The sequence below is a fragment of the Oncorhynchus gorbuscha genome, linkage group LG14 (assembly GCF_021184085.1).
Source record: "Oncorhynchus gorbuscha isolate QuinsamMale2020 ecotype Even-year linkage group LG14, OgorEven_v1.0, whole genome shotgun sequence".
Classification (NCBI taxonomy): Eukaryota; Metazoa; Chordata; class Actinopteri; order Salmoniformes; family Salmonidae; genus Oncorhynchus; species Oncorhynchus gorbuscha.
This window is the reverse complement of record NC_060186.1, coordinates 24,053,344-24,067,949: the sequence shown is the minus strand read 5'-3', so window position 1 is coordinate 24,067,949 and position 14,606 is coordinate 24,053,344.

Sequence of the window (14,606 nt, the reverse complement as noted above, 5' to 3'; positions counted from 1 at the left end):
CTGAGAAAGCTTCTCCCTCACACCCAAGGCCCAGCTCCTCCTAGCCATGATTTAAGGGCTATGCCCCTTCTATGAGTTCTAATTTTACGATCTATGCAATCTCTGTACATACCTCTCAGGTTGCTTTTCAGCAACATGTCAACATCAAAAGCACCCAACTGCACTCTTGCCATCGCAGTGAGACTGTTTGCCTGGTTGCATGGCCGCCCTTCAGATGTTCCTTGGGACCGTAACGTTGGAGCCTGGGGGAATGCAAAACATGAATAATTCAGTCAGATGTTGTAAAAGACTGGAAAGTATTGCAAGTACAGTAACATAATGCATCCTCTATTTTTAAAATGGTCACGCTAGCTAAAACATTGACTTGTATTAGAAAATGTGTCTTCTCAGTATTTGTCGTAACCTCAGATGATATAAAAGTTAACAATAATGTACTGTTTCAATAAAAATAAATGCACATAAGCAAGTCTGTTTAACCTTCATAGCTAAATTAACTATAAACCAGTGCATCTTTCTCAATACTGAGCCTGCTAATGTTAGCCGCTAAGCTAATAGCAACCATATAGGTTTGACAGGCTAGCATTAGCGCAGTTAGCCTAGCGTATGCGTATACAGTAAAAAAAAACATGTTTTAAAGTATAACACAACTCTGTAATATTTAACACTTGGATGGGGAGATGTCAGTTCATAGAAAAATACAATCCTTAGATAGGGAGATGTCATGGCTAGAAAATAAAACGGAGTAGGAAAGAAACCACAATATTACCTCAGAAGAGCGAAAGATCAATACGTTCAAACCAGAAAATTGGCTTGCACTGTTTTTTCTTATGTTATTCTATGGGCTAGCCTAGCCTCAAACCCAGTCATCTCTGTGAAGATTACTAACCGTTTTCACTTGATCAATTTACACATTTAAACTTTACAGTTTCTAAATAAAAGGTATGTATCACTTGGACAACCATTTTGACTCTAACAGTTTCTATAGGAAAAATGCTTTTGTACACCACATACCCGTTTAACAGAACAAAGAAAAAGGAGACGGGAGAAACGTTAGTTGTCACAAATGTCATCTTCGAGTGTTGAGGGGAGGGGAGACTTTGCCCAAAACCATAGTGGATTACAACCATATACAGCCATTGATTACACCAATATCTAAACCATGTTTTATAAATACAATGTGATGCCATAACCTTATGGGCAGCCACAACTATAGTGTATGAAAATAAACATTCATACTTAGCTTTCTGTGCGTTTTCAAAACTTGTAGAATACCATTCAAAGTTTGGACACACCTACTCATTCGGGTTTTTCTTTATTTTACTATTTTCTACATTGTAGAATAAAAGTGAAGACATCAAAACTATGAATAACACCTGTGGAATTATTTAGTAACCAAAAAAGCATTAAACAAATCAAAATATATTTTATATTTGAGATTCTTCAAAGTAGCCACCCTTTGCCTTGATGACAGCTTTGCACACTCTTGGCATTCTCTCAACCAGCTTCATGAGCTAGTTATGTATTTCAATTAACAGGTGTGCCTTGTTAAAAGTTAATTTGTGAAATGTTTTTCCATTCTTAATGTGTTGCAGCCAATCGGTTGTGTTGTGACAAGGTAGGGGTGTATACTGAAGAAAAAAATAATATTTGGTAAAAGAGCAAGTCCATATTATAACAAGAACTGCTCAAATAAGCAAAGAGAAATGACAGTCCATTATTACAATACTTTAAGACATCAAGGTCAGTCAATACGGAACATTTCTTAAAGTGCAGTTGCAAAAACCATCAAGCGCTATGATGAAACTGTCTCTCATGAGGACTGCCACAGGAAAGGAAGACCCAGAGTTACCTCTGCTGCAGAGGATAAGGTCATCAGATTTACCAGCCTCAGAAATGGCAACCAAAATAAATGCTTCACAGAGTTCAAGCAACACATCTCAACATCAACTGTTCAGAGGAGACTGCATGAATCAGGCATTCATGGTTGAATTGCTGGAACAACAAAAAAAACACTTCTAAAGGACACCGGTAATAAGAAGAGACTTACTGGGATCAAGAATCATGAGTAATGAACATTAGACCGGTGAAAATCTGTCCTTTTTGGTCTGATTGATCTAAATTTGAGATTTTTGGTTCCAACTGCCATGCATTTTTGAGAGAGAGAGTAGGTGAACGGAGGATCTCATGTGTGGTTTCCACCGTGAAATATGGAGGACGTGGTGTGATGGTGTGTGGGTGCTTTGCTGGTGACACTGTCAGTGATTTATTTAGAGTTCAAGGCACACTTAACCAGCATCGCTACCAGGACATTCTGCAGCGATACTCCATACTCTCTGGTTTGTGCTTAGTCTCGCTATCATTTGTTTTTAAGAAGAAGAGTGATGGAGTGCTGCATCAGATGACCTGGCCTCCAAAATTATCTGACCTCAACCCATTTGAGATGGTTTGGGATGAGTTGTACCACAGACTGAAGGAAAAGCAGCCAACAAGTGCTCAGCATATGTAGGAATAATGTTGGAAAAACATTCCAGGTGAAGCTGGTTGAGAGAATATTAAGAGTGTGCAAAGCTGTCATCAAGGCAAAATGTGGCTACTGTGAAGAATATAAAATTTGTTTAACAATTTTTTTGTTCACTACGTGATTCTATGTGTTATTTCATAGTTTTGATGTCTTCACTATTATTCTACAATGTAGAAAATAGTCAAAATAAAGAAACACCTACAGTACTCATTTAAGGGTTTGTCTAAACGTTTGACTGGTACTGTATGTCTCGTTTTTCAATATATATAAAGCCATACATGGATGGGTAGCACAGAGCAAATATGGATATTCTGATTAAAGCAAGCATGTTGAGTTTGAGCAGGCAGCAGGGAGTGAAGTGGCGAGGGCAGAACAGCCAGAAAGTCACTGCAGCAGAGTTAGCGACAGGTTTGTGCAGGGTTGGTGGTAGCTAAGTAGCTAGCTAGTCTCCCTCAGCATAAGGGTTGTTGGTAGCTAGCTAGTCTCCCTCAGCATAAGGTTTCGCTAATGCTTACAAACTAGCGTTAGCGCTCAGCATCCATAAGCTATTGGGTCAGTCAGAGGTATTTAACAGTATATTTAGTGAAAGGCGATTCTAAGGATGTTCTTATAAGTCATGCTGTTTTCCATTCTACTGCTAGAAAGAGGGGCCAGCTTTGTGGTTAGATTGTAGGTGAACAATACATTGAAAATACATAGGCCATTAAGTTATAGTTATCAAATATAATCTAAAAGTCTCACATTAGCTGGTATAACTGATGAAAATTAATTAAATGAATCATAGAATTTGCAGGTGATGTGAAATGGCTTTTAAAACAGCTGTTTACTTTTACACTTTGCACAACAATGACAGGGCCAGAGAGGAGGGTGAACAAAGACTGCAACCGAAGAAGGAAGATGAGAAACAGCAACAGATACACAACAAGAGATGCAGAGAAGTGGTATGGAGGGTTTTGGCAATACACTGTAGTTATGTGTTCCAGAAGTAAGGAGTGTTTAAGAGTACCCCCACAGTAGCTACTGTAAATAAATACTGGCAGTGTCTGCTATGGTAGGTGTAAGTTACCTGAATGTATTGTATTAGAATTTTATTTTCACTAAATATTTATGGAAATATGATAACTGAAGATATTAATTGATATTTGTCTGAATATTATACCTGTGTAACCCCCAATTGTAAAACTGACAAACTAAATAAATTGTTCATGAAAAAAACGTATTAGTTCTAATCTTCAGTTCATCTAAAAGTGTACCAAATTCATGCATTTAGTTGTTGAAATACTGTTTTTCTTCAGTGGGAGAATGCCCCCCTACTGGCTTTAGACTAAATCCACAATGTCTTCTAATCCTAGAAACGCCCCTGTGCACGGATAAAACTAACTTCTACATATACATTCATAATAGCGCACAGACATTCATGAATAAACTCAGTGAAAGAAGCCCGCCATACACAGATATGCAAACAGGAAAACACACACATGAACATACAGAAATCGGATAAATAATTAAACCTCTTATGGCGGCCCTCGCTCAGAACCACTGTGATATATTAATTGGGCGAAATTAGCATGAATTAAAGCAAAAAAAGTGTAACGTAATTTATTACTGCTCAAGCATAGTTTAGCAGTGGAAGACTTCCTATTTCCCTCCAGATGACTTTAACAGCTATAATGCGTACCTTAATTTACTCTGTGGAATATTTTTTTTTTCATTGAGTTCATTAAGCGCCAATATGTTACAATGCTGCTCCCCAGAGCATCCGGCTACAAAAAAAAACATTATGCAAATCTTCGCCAGTGCTTTCTCAGTATGTAAATAGCTACTAACACTGGTGTCAGGTCTCGGTGGAAATATTTGTACGTGGAAAACTCTTTGTTTCAATACCCGTGCTTTGTTTATGTGACTCTGGTCTGGATGGAAGAAAACAAGGGTTGTTATGTGGACTCAAGGACATAGCCATATTATGACTGTCTAGTAGTCTACCCCACTGTACCTGATCCAATACTGATTGTAGTTTAATTTCATACAAACTATATTTGACAATAGCACCCTGTGGTCCGGCCCTGTCTCTGTGTTTACCCCGCTGTATTGTGTTTGTGGTGTGACCTTAGACGTATTCCAGTTCACATGCACTCTTGTCTAATTCAAATACTCTGAGACGGTGAATGGGCTGCTTGTCAGTGTTCTGCCATGGCCAGCGAAGAGCCCGGATCGTAATCCTATTGAGCACGTCTGGGACCTGCTGGATCAGAGGGTGAGGGCTAGGGCCATTTCCCCCCAGAAATGGACAAAACATATTCTAATCGTTCAATCAACAGATAATCTCAAATAACAATCCACCCTGAATGACTAAATAATACACACTGACACATCAATTGTATACAAGAATAATCCTGACCAATACATTGCTTATGCCATACATTTACACGTTATACAGTGACAGGGTGGAATCCTGTTAATTATTGCCTAAACATTAACTACAAAAAATGACACGTCTATTTTTATTAACATTGTCTTTGTCAACCAAAATCCTTCTCACAAAACCAATATGTGTATTTTCATTCCTTATCCATCATTGACAGTTATAGGCCTACATTAGGTATCCTAACACTTCCTGTTTGATTTTTATGAAGATTGTAATAAAAACACTGTCTTAACCCACAAAAATAGTCTCATCCAACATTGGCTCCTCGTAGTTAAAAGAAACGGAGCCATCTTCTAGGCCTGTAGGCCCGTATTCGTCATCACACAGGCTGGAGCTCGAAATCGGTCCGTACCTCACCATCTGTTGCATCATTGACCTCTCCAGAGTCCTGATAAGCAAAACTTTCACACAGGGGACCAAACAACATCCAAACAGAACCAAAAAACTCATACAGGTGAAGGTTGCCCACAACACAGTGATTATGACATTTTTCCATTTCCCAAACATACTATCAAACCAATTTGTTACAGCATCATCTACCCCAGAGTTCTCTACCAATTCGTGAGCTAATGTGGTCAAACCAGCCAGGGCCCTGGTCATTGATCCATCTGGAGCTGTGTTATCGGGGATGAAAGAACAACATTCTGCTCCGAATATGACACCCACCACCCTTTTCAGACAGTAACATATCCAATGCTATCCTATGTAAACTCTATTGTCAAAAGATCCAGACGGAGGTCTCCTACTCTCTCTTCTACCTGGCTCTAGGTCCTTGTGTTTGATAAGGATGAAGGGCGTGCCTAACTGCACTAGTGCACAACTACCGGTCCAATTGGTAGGCAGGTTAGGCCATAGCCTCACAACTCCACAAATGATCAGACCTCCACTCTAGGCCTTTTCATCTGCCAGTCAGGTCCCTCATTGTCTTGTCGGTTGTAACATTCTCTGTCCTATGGCATGTTCTATGTTCTTACTTCCCCTACGTCCCATCCGTGTGTGATGTAACGAGCCATGCAATAATAATGTCCTCCTGTGAAAGGGGGGAAGTCTGGATGTAATGGGCACATGGTGGATAAAGATAATGCAGATCAATGCAACTTTCATTGTCTGGCTTTCCTGCCTTTATGAACAGCTTTACCATACAGGCCATTCCCCTGGGTGTATCAATTCCATCAAATGGAAAGTGAATGGTGGTCAGCTGAGGTTTTGCTGTAGCGCAGGCCTATCATTCTTCTTTCGTTACTGATCTGGCTGTATACTGAATCCCTTCTAACTGTAGGTTAGAATCCCCATAACCAGTTTCCACCTCAATCACTTCCTTAAAATCTGAACTATTCGTACCGGCCTTTGGCTCTTGACGACTCCACTGTCAGTATCTGTTTTGTCAGGGGCTCTGCTTGTATTCTGGCTGACTATAGAGCTATCACCTACCCTAACCTCTTCTTCCCGGAATGGCACTAGGGTATCAACTGAAACCCTTACCTTCACTACACTCCATCTTCTTCCATACTGGGTATGTGGATTTACATAGCCTTCTCTCTCTGTGTGAGCTATGACCTGTTTCCATGAACTACACGGAGACCTGCACAGATACAGTGCCTTGCGAAAGTATTCAGCCCCCTTGAACTTTGCAACCTTTTGCCACATTTCAGGCTTCAAACATAAAGATATAAAACTGTATTTTTTTGTGAAGAATCAACAACAAGTGGGACACAATCATGAAGTGGAACGACATTTATTGGATATTTCAAACTTTTTTAACAAATCAAAAACTGAAAAATTGGGCGTGCAAAAGTATTCAGCCCCTAATCTTGCTTGTTTGTAGGTGACCAAATACTTATCTTCCACCATAATTTGCAAATAAATTAATTTAAAAGTTTTGAGAATGACACAAATATTAATTTCCACAAAGTTTTCTGCTTCAGTGTCTTTAGATATTTTTGTCAGATGTTACTATCGAATACTGAAGTATAATTACAAGCATTTCATAAGTGTCAAAGGCTTTTATTGACAATTTCATGAAGTTGATTTCAAGACCTCTGCAATCTGCCCTGGCATACTCTCAATGCTCTTCTGGGCCACATCCTGACTGATGGCAGCCCATTATTGCATACTCAATGCTTGGAGTGAATGGTCTCAGGATGTTTTGCTGTTGGCATGACACAGGACTGATGGTAGCGCTCACCTTGTCTTCTCCGGACAAGCTTTTTTTCCGGATGCCCCAAACAATCGGAAAGGGGATTCATCAGAGAAAATGACTTTACCCCAGTCCTCAGCAGTCCAATCCCTGTACCTTTTGCAGAATATCAGCCTGTCTCTGATGTTATTCCTGGAGAGAAGTGGCTTCTTTGCTACCCTTCTTGACACCAGGCCATCCTCCAAAAGTCTTCGCCTCACTGTGCGTGTAGATGCACTCACACCTGCCTGCTGCTATTCCTGAGAAAGCTCTGTACTGGTGGTGCCCCGATCCCGCATCTGAATCAACTTTAGGAGACGGTCCTGGAGCTTGCTGGACTTTCTTGGGCGCCCTGAAGCATTCTTCACAACATTTGAACTGCTCTCCTTGAAGTTCTTGAAGATCTGATAAATGGTTGATTTAGGTGCAATCTTACTGGCAGCAATATCCATGCCTGTGAAGCCCTTTTTGTGCAAAGCAATGATGATGGCACGTGTTTCCTTGCAGGTAACCATGGTTGACAGAGGAAGAACAATGATTCCAAGCACCACCCTCCTTTTGAAGCTTCCAGTCTGTTATTCGGATTCAATCAGCATGACAGAGTGATCTCCAGCCTTGTCCTCGTCAACACTCACACCTGTGTTAATGAGAGAATCACTGACATGATGTCAGCTTGTCCTTTTGTGGCAGGGCTGAAATGCAGTAAAAATGTTTTTGGGCGGATTCAGTTCATTTGCATGGCAAAGAGGGACTTTGCAATTAATTGCAATTCATCTGATCACTCTTCATAACATTCTGGAGTATATGCAAATTGCCATCATACAAACTGAGGCAGCAGACTTTGTGAAAATGTATATTTCTGTCAAAATATTTGACCACGACTGTACATAATGTTGCTGCTACCATCTCTTATGGCCGAAAAGAGCTTCTGGACATCAGAACTGCAATTACCCACCTCATATTAGACAAAGAGTTTTTCTTCAATGAGTAGGACTGGAAGGATATACTACAGACACCCGACCAGGCCCAGATCCCCGCCATTTAAAAAAAAAGTATTAATTATTTAACTAGGCAAGTCAGATAAGAACAAATTCTTATTTTCAATGACGGCCTAGGAACAGTGGGTTAACTGCCCTGTTCAGGGGCAGAACAACAGATTTTTACCTTGTCAGCCCGGGATTTGATCTTGCAAACTTCCGGTTACTAGTCCAACGCTCTTACCACTAGGCTACCTGCCACTGGAGAAGGAAACAGATTTCGCGGAAAAAGATCAGGGTGCCTTGTGAGGATCAGTGGCTAATCTGCCTTTTGCCTTTCATCCTGCTAGCTAACGTTTAATCGCTGGATAATAAATGGGATGAACGGAAAGCATGTATATCCTACCAACGGGACATTAAAAACTGTAATATCTTATGTTTCACTGAGTCGTGGCTGAACGATGACATTAAGAACGTAGAGCTGGCAGGTTATACACTCTATCGGCAGAATAGAATAGCAGCCTCTGGTAAGACAAGGGGTGGTGGTCTATGTATACTTGTAAACAACAGCTGGTGCACGATATCTAAGGAAGTCTTGAGGTTTTGCTCACCTGAGGTATGGTATCTCATGACAAGCTGTAGACCACACTTTCTACCTAGAGAATTTTCATCTGTATTTTCCGTAGTTGTCTAGATACCACCACAGACCGATGCTGACACTAAGACCGCACTCAATGAGCTGTGTACCGCCATAAGCAAATAGGAAAATGTTAATCCAGAAGCAGTGCTCCTAGTGGCCGGGGACTTTAATGCAGGGAAACTTAAATCCGTTTTACCTCATTTCTACAAGCATGTTCAATGTGCAACCAGAGGGAAAAAACTAAGACCACCTTTATTCCACACACAGATACGTGTACAAAGCTCTTCCTCACCCTCCATTTGGAAAATCTGACCATAATTCTATCTTCCTGATTCCTGCTTACAAGCAAAAATGAAAGAAATCAGCACCACTGACTCTGTCAATAAACAGGTGGTCAGATTAAGTAGCTGCTAAGGTACAGGACTGTTTTGCTAGCACATACTGGAATATGTTCCGGGATTCTTCTGATGTCATTGAGGAGTACACCACATCAGTCACTGGCTTCATCAATATGTGCATCAATGACTTTGTCCCCACAGTGACTGTATGTACATACCCCAACCAGAAGCCATGGATAACAGGCAACATTCACACTGAGCTAAAGGGTAGAGCTGCCGTTTTTAAGGAGTGTGACTCTAACCCGGAAGCTATTACAGACTACAAAGGGAAGCACAGCCGAGAGCTGCCCAGTGACCGGAGTGCTCTAGATGAGCTAAATAACTCGGGTCACTGGGCAGCTCTCGGCTGTGCTTCCCTTTGTAGTCTGTAATAGTTTTTAAGCCCTGCCACATCCAACAAGCGTCGGAGCCGGTGTAGTACAATTCGATCTTATTCCTGTATTGACACTTGGCAGGTTTGATTGTTAGTCGGAGGGCATAGCGGGATTTCTTATAACCTCTCCCTGTTTGAGTCTGTAATACCAACATGTTTCAAGCAGACCACCATAGTCCCTGTGCCCGAGAAAACTAAGGTAATTTGCCTAAATGATTACCGACCCGTAGCACTCACATCTGTAGCCATGAAATGCTTTGAAAAGCTGGTCATGGCTCACATCAGCACCATTATATTAGAAACGCTAGACCCACTCCAATTTGCATACCGCACCAAAATATCCACAGATGATGCAATCTCTATTGCACTCCGCACTGCCCTTTCCCACCTGGACAAAAGGAACACCTATGTGAGAATGCTATTCATTGACTAAAGCTCAGCGTTCAACACCATAGTGCCCTCAAAGCTCATCACTAAGCTAAGGACCCTGGGACTGAACACCTCTCTCTGCAACTGGATCCGCCATGCTGATCCTCAACACGGGGGCCCCTCAGGGGTGCGTACTCAGTCTCCTCCTGTACTTCCTGTTCACTCATGACTGCAAGGCCAGGCACGACTCCAACACCATCATTAAGTTTGCTGATGACACAACAACAATGAGACTGCCTATAGGGAGGAGGTCAGAGACCTGGCCGTGTGGTTCAAGGACAACAACCTCTCCCTCAACGTGATCAAGACAAAGGAGATGATTGTACACTACAGGAAAAGGAGGTCCGAGCATGCCCCCATTCTCATCGACGGGGCTGTAGTGGAGCAGGTTGAGAGCTTCAAGTTCCTTGGCGTCCACATCACCAACAAACTAACATGGTCCAAGCACACAAAGACAGTCGTGAAGAGGGCACGACAAAACCTATTCCCCCTCAGGAGACTAAAAAGATTTGGCAATGGTCCTCAGATACTCAAAGGGCTTTTCAGCTCCACCATTGAGAGCATCTTGGTTGGGTTGCATCACTGCCTGGTATGGCAGAGGGTAGTGCGTACAGCCCAGTGCATTACCTTGGCCATGCTTCCTGCCATACAGGACCACTGTACCAGGCGGTGTCAGAGGAAGAACCTAAAAATTGTCAAAGACTCACCCTAGTCATAGGGTGTTCTCTCTGCTACTGCACGGCAAGTGGTACTGGAGTGCCAAGTCTAGGTCCAAAAGGCTTCTAAACAACTTTCACCCCCAAGCCATAAGACATATTACCTCAATTACCTGGACACAGGTGCCCCCGCACATTGACTCTGTACCGGTACCCCCTGTATAAAGCCCCGCTATTGTTATTTACTGCTGCTCTTTAATTATTTGTTTTTCTTATCTCATATTTTTTTTGTATTTTCTTAACCCCATTGTTGTAAGCTTTTCACTGTAAGGTCTACAGTTGTTGTGTCTGGCGCTTGTAGCAGATTTGATTTGATATACACACATACACACACTTGCACACACCATACCACGACTATACTCCTGATTAGGAGTTTCCTCTGCTTTATAATATTAGTCGATGCGAGAGAAAGCCAACATTTACCTGCTTAACTTACTTGGACTGTTTCCAGGAAGCCTATAGGTGACAATGTTCATATGGTGCTGTATGTACCAGTAAATGCCAGTACATGCATTTGATATGGTGATTTGATTTTGAACCCAGTAATTCAGTGATTTCAGTTGTCAGAATATTGGTAAGTGAGCAAATTCACAAGGTGTTACTCAAACCAGCAATACATGTGAAAGGATACAATTAGCAAATCTGACGCAGATATGCAAATCCATTCATCTGACAATAAATTGCTTTCAAAACAGTAATGTATTGCGGTCCAGATAGTATTTATCTGTGCACTGTACATGAGTGTACATTTATGATGCGTTTGCGTCTATTTTTTACACTTCTCTGAGATCTTCTCTTCCACAAGACACCATTGCTCATCCACCCTAACAGAGAAGCACATGTCGGGGTTTGTTCTCCACACAGAGAGCCTGCTGTTTTGTTGTGAACGGAGACAACAGGAGAGGTTAAGGCGAGGTGACGCACCTTAAGCTGACCCGGTGTGTGTGTGTGTGTGTTTGCGTGTGTGCTTGTCTGCAATGCTCACGTGTATGTGTGTGGCTGATGGGAGATTTTCAAAGAGCCACTGACTCAGTCACATCTCTCTCTATTTGATCCTGTGACAGAATGCCAAGGTGTCACTCTTGCTTTAACCACTCTCTTCTCTGTGGCCCTGCCAGGGTATCTATGAGCACTGTTCATAACAATGATCTTGTTATGTTTGTATGAGTCTGATGGGAGCTTTTCGAAGCAGACAGAGGCACTGACTCAGTCCCCTCCTCCTCTATTTTATCCTGTGACGGAATGCCAAGGTGTCACTGCTGCTTTTCCCTCTCGCTGTTGCTCTGTCGTCGATGAGTACGTTTTAATAACAATGCGCTAGTGTCTGTCGTCGATGAGTACGTTTGAATAACAATGCGCTAGTGTCTGTCGTCGATGAGTACGTTTTAATAACAATGCGCTAGTGTCTGTCGTCGATGAGTACGTTTTAATAACAATGCGCTAGTGTCTGTCGTCGATGAGTACGTTTTAATAACAATGCGCTAGTGTCTGTCGTCGATGAGTACGTTTTAATAACAATGCGCTAGTGTCTGTCGTCGATGAGTACGTTTTAATAACAATGCGCTAGTGTCTGTCGTCGATGAGTACGTTTTAATAACAATGCGCTAGTGTCTGTCGTCGATGAGTACGTTTTAATAACAATGCGCTAGTGTCTGTCGTCGATGAGTACGTTTTAATAACAATGTGCTAGTGTCTGTTGTCGATGAGTACGTTTTAATAACAATGCGCTAGTGTCTGTCGTCGATGAGTACATTTTAATAACAATGCGCTAGTGTCTGTCGTCGATGAGTACGTTTTAATAACAATGCGCTAGTGTCTGTTGTCGATGAGTACGTTTTAATAACAATGCGCTAGTGTCTGTCGTCGATGAGTATGTTTTAATAACAATGCGCTAGTGTGTGCGTGTGAGAGAGAGAGAGCTGGTAAATGAGTGGCTTCCTACAGTAGGCGTGTTCGAGGTTAGATGTGGAGGGCCTTTTCTCTGCAACAATGTATGCCATGTGTGTGAGTGTACAATACCTCTATCTACCAGCTACTGCTGGATGCTGAAACACGAACAGTGTGTGAAGCCCTAGGTCTAAACCCACACGGCCCGATGGGGGATCTGACAAAGTCCTTTAAATAACAGGCAAACGGGCTTTACATATGCTGCCTGTTCCACCTTAATGTGCTGGACACAGTGATTGTACCGTGCAGGGCTGTAGTCTGTTGTGTACTGCTACTGGGGAAGTCGCCCAGGCCTAGTCAGCACTGTACATGTGGAGAGACTCCTACTGTTCAAGTGGATGAGGCTTCATATAGAGCTACTGTAGTGTAATGACAAAATACCTGTTTTGTACCTGCCGCTTCTTTGAGCGGTGTGGCATGCAGCCAGTTGACAGTCAAGGCTGTTTCCTCTGCTGTATCCCACTAGGCTTCTTCTTGTCGTGGTGTGTACTGCCGTTGTGTTTGTGTTGTGTTGGGTATTGCCTCCGTCCCTGTTTTGAATTAGAGGCGTTCACATTTAACCCCGCTGGGAAACATCAAGAGACTAAATGCAAGTCCCTGGCATGCTTGTTTGGGTAATTTACTCTCAAATGAGTGTCATTTCTCGTCTCCAGGTGGTCTTTCTGCCATGTTTAACATACACACAGTCATGGAGGCTTTGATGGCTCGGCTACACCTGAGAGATTTGCCAAAATGTGTCTTTTATTTTTCCCAGAAGTGTTTCCGCTCTGGGGTTGTTTACTCGTAAACGTTTTGTGATTCCCCTAAGCAGCTCGAGTGTTTTTATGAGGAACATTGCGTTTTTCTATTTATTTTCTTCTGAATGGTTTGGCTGGCTCACCAGCCTTCGCACCACGGCTCAATCGCAAAAGACAAAGTTGAGTTTCCATTAACCTTGAAATGACAACCTTGTAGGCCATCACTGTAAATAATAATGTGTTCTTAACTGACTTGCCTAGTTAAATAAAGGTTACATTAAAAAATATATATAATTTTTTTAAATCACCATGAAGCCCACATGCAAATGAATGCAAAAAACACACCTAGACACCTCCATGACCGCCACCTAGCACGCACGCACGCACGCACGCACGCACGCACGCACGCACGCACGCACGCACACACACACACACACACACACACACACACACACACACACACACACACACACACACACACACACACACACACACACACGGGTGTCCCCTGGAATAATATGGAAATAGTGGTTCTTTCCCTCCTGTCCCTGGCCCTTGTGATCCAACCGTCTGTTTTCCATAATTGCACTAACACTAGCCTGCATGCTAATTACTGTGGGCCCCCTGTCGCCACATCATTTACTTGGCCTGCTTGATTGTAGAATTTAATCTGCTTGAAGGGTTTGCATTTCATGCTTGCTTTAAATTCTAATGCTCTGTGTGATTGCGTGGAGTTTACAGTATGGCTGTGAAATAAATCTGGCAGTGTTATATTTCCATGGTTTATGATATGGAAGCTAGCAGGTATATTTATTGTTCTCTTATCGGCATCACAAGCTAAATCTGTTTTATTGTTTTGTTTTACTATCAGAGGGCGCGGTTTGTGATGTTGACAACGCCTGACAGAACTTCAGTTGATTGTAAAGGCTTTTTGTTTTGTCTGTTGTCTACTCAGTGCTGTAGCCGCCATGGGTTTTACCCCGTGATGAAATATCAAGGAGTCAAATTGATGCTGGTGTTGAAGGTCTGGTCTGGGTTAGGTTTTAGGGATTTTTTGGAGTTAATAGGCATCACCTGGTGTGTTGCCCGCCTGGCTTGATCTTTCTAGATGGCCTTTTGTTTCTGTCTGGCAGTCTCAGTATGGCAGTCTCAGTATGTCAGTATGACAGTCTCAGTATGGCATCTCAGTTTGACAGTCTCAGTATGACAGTCTGAGTATGTCAGTATGTCAGTCTCAGTATGGCATCTCAGTATTACAGGCTCAGTA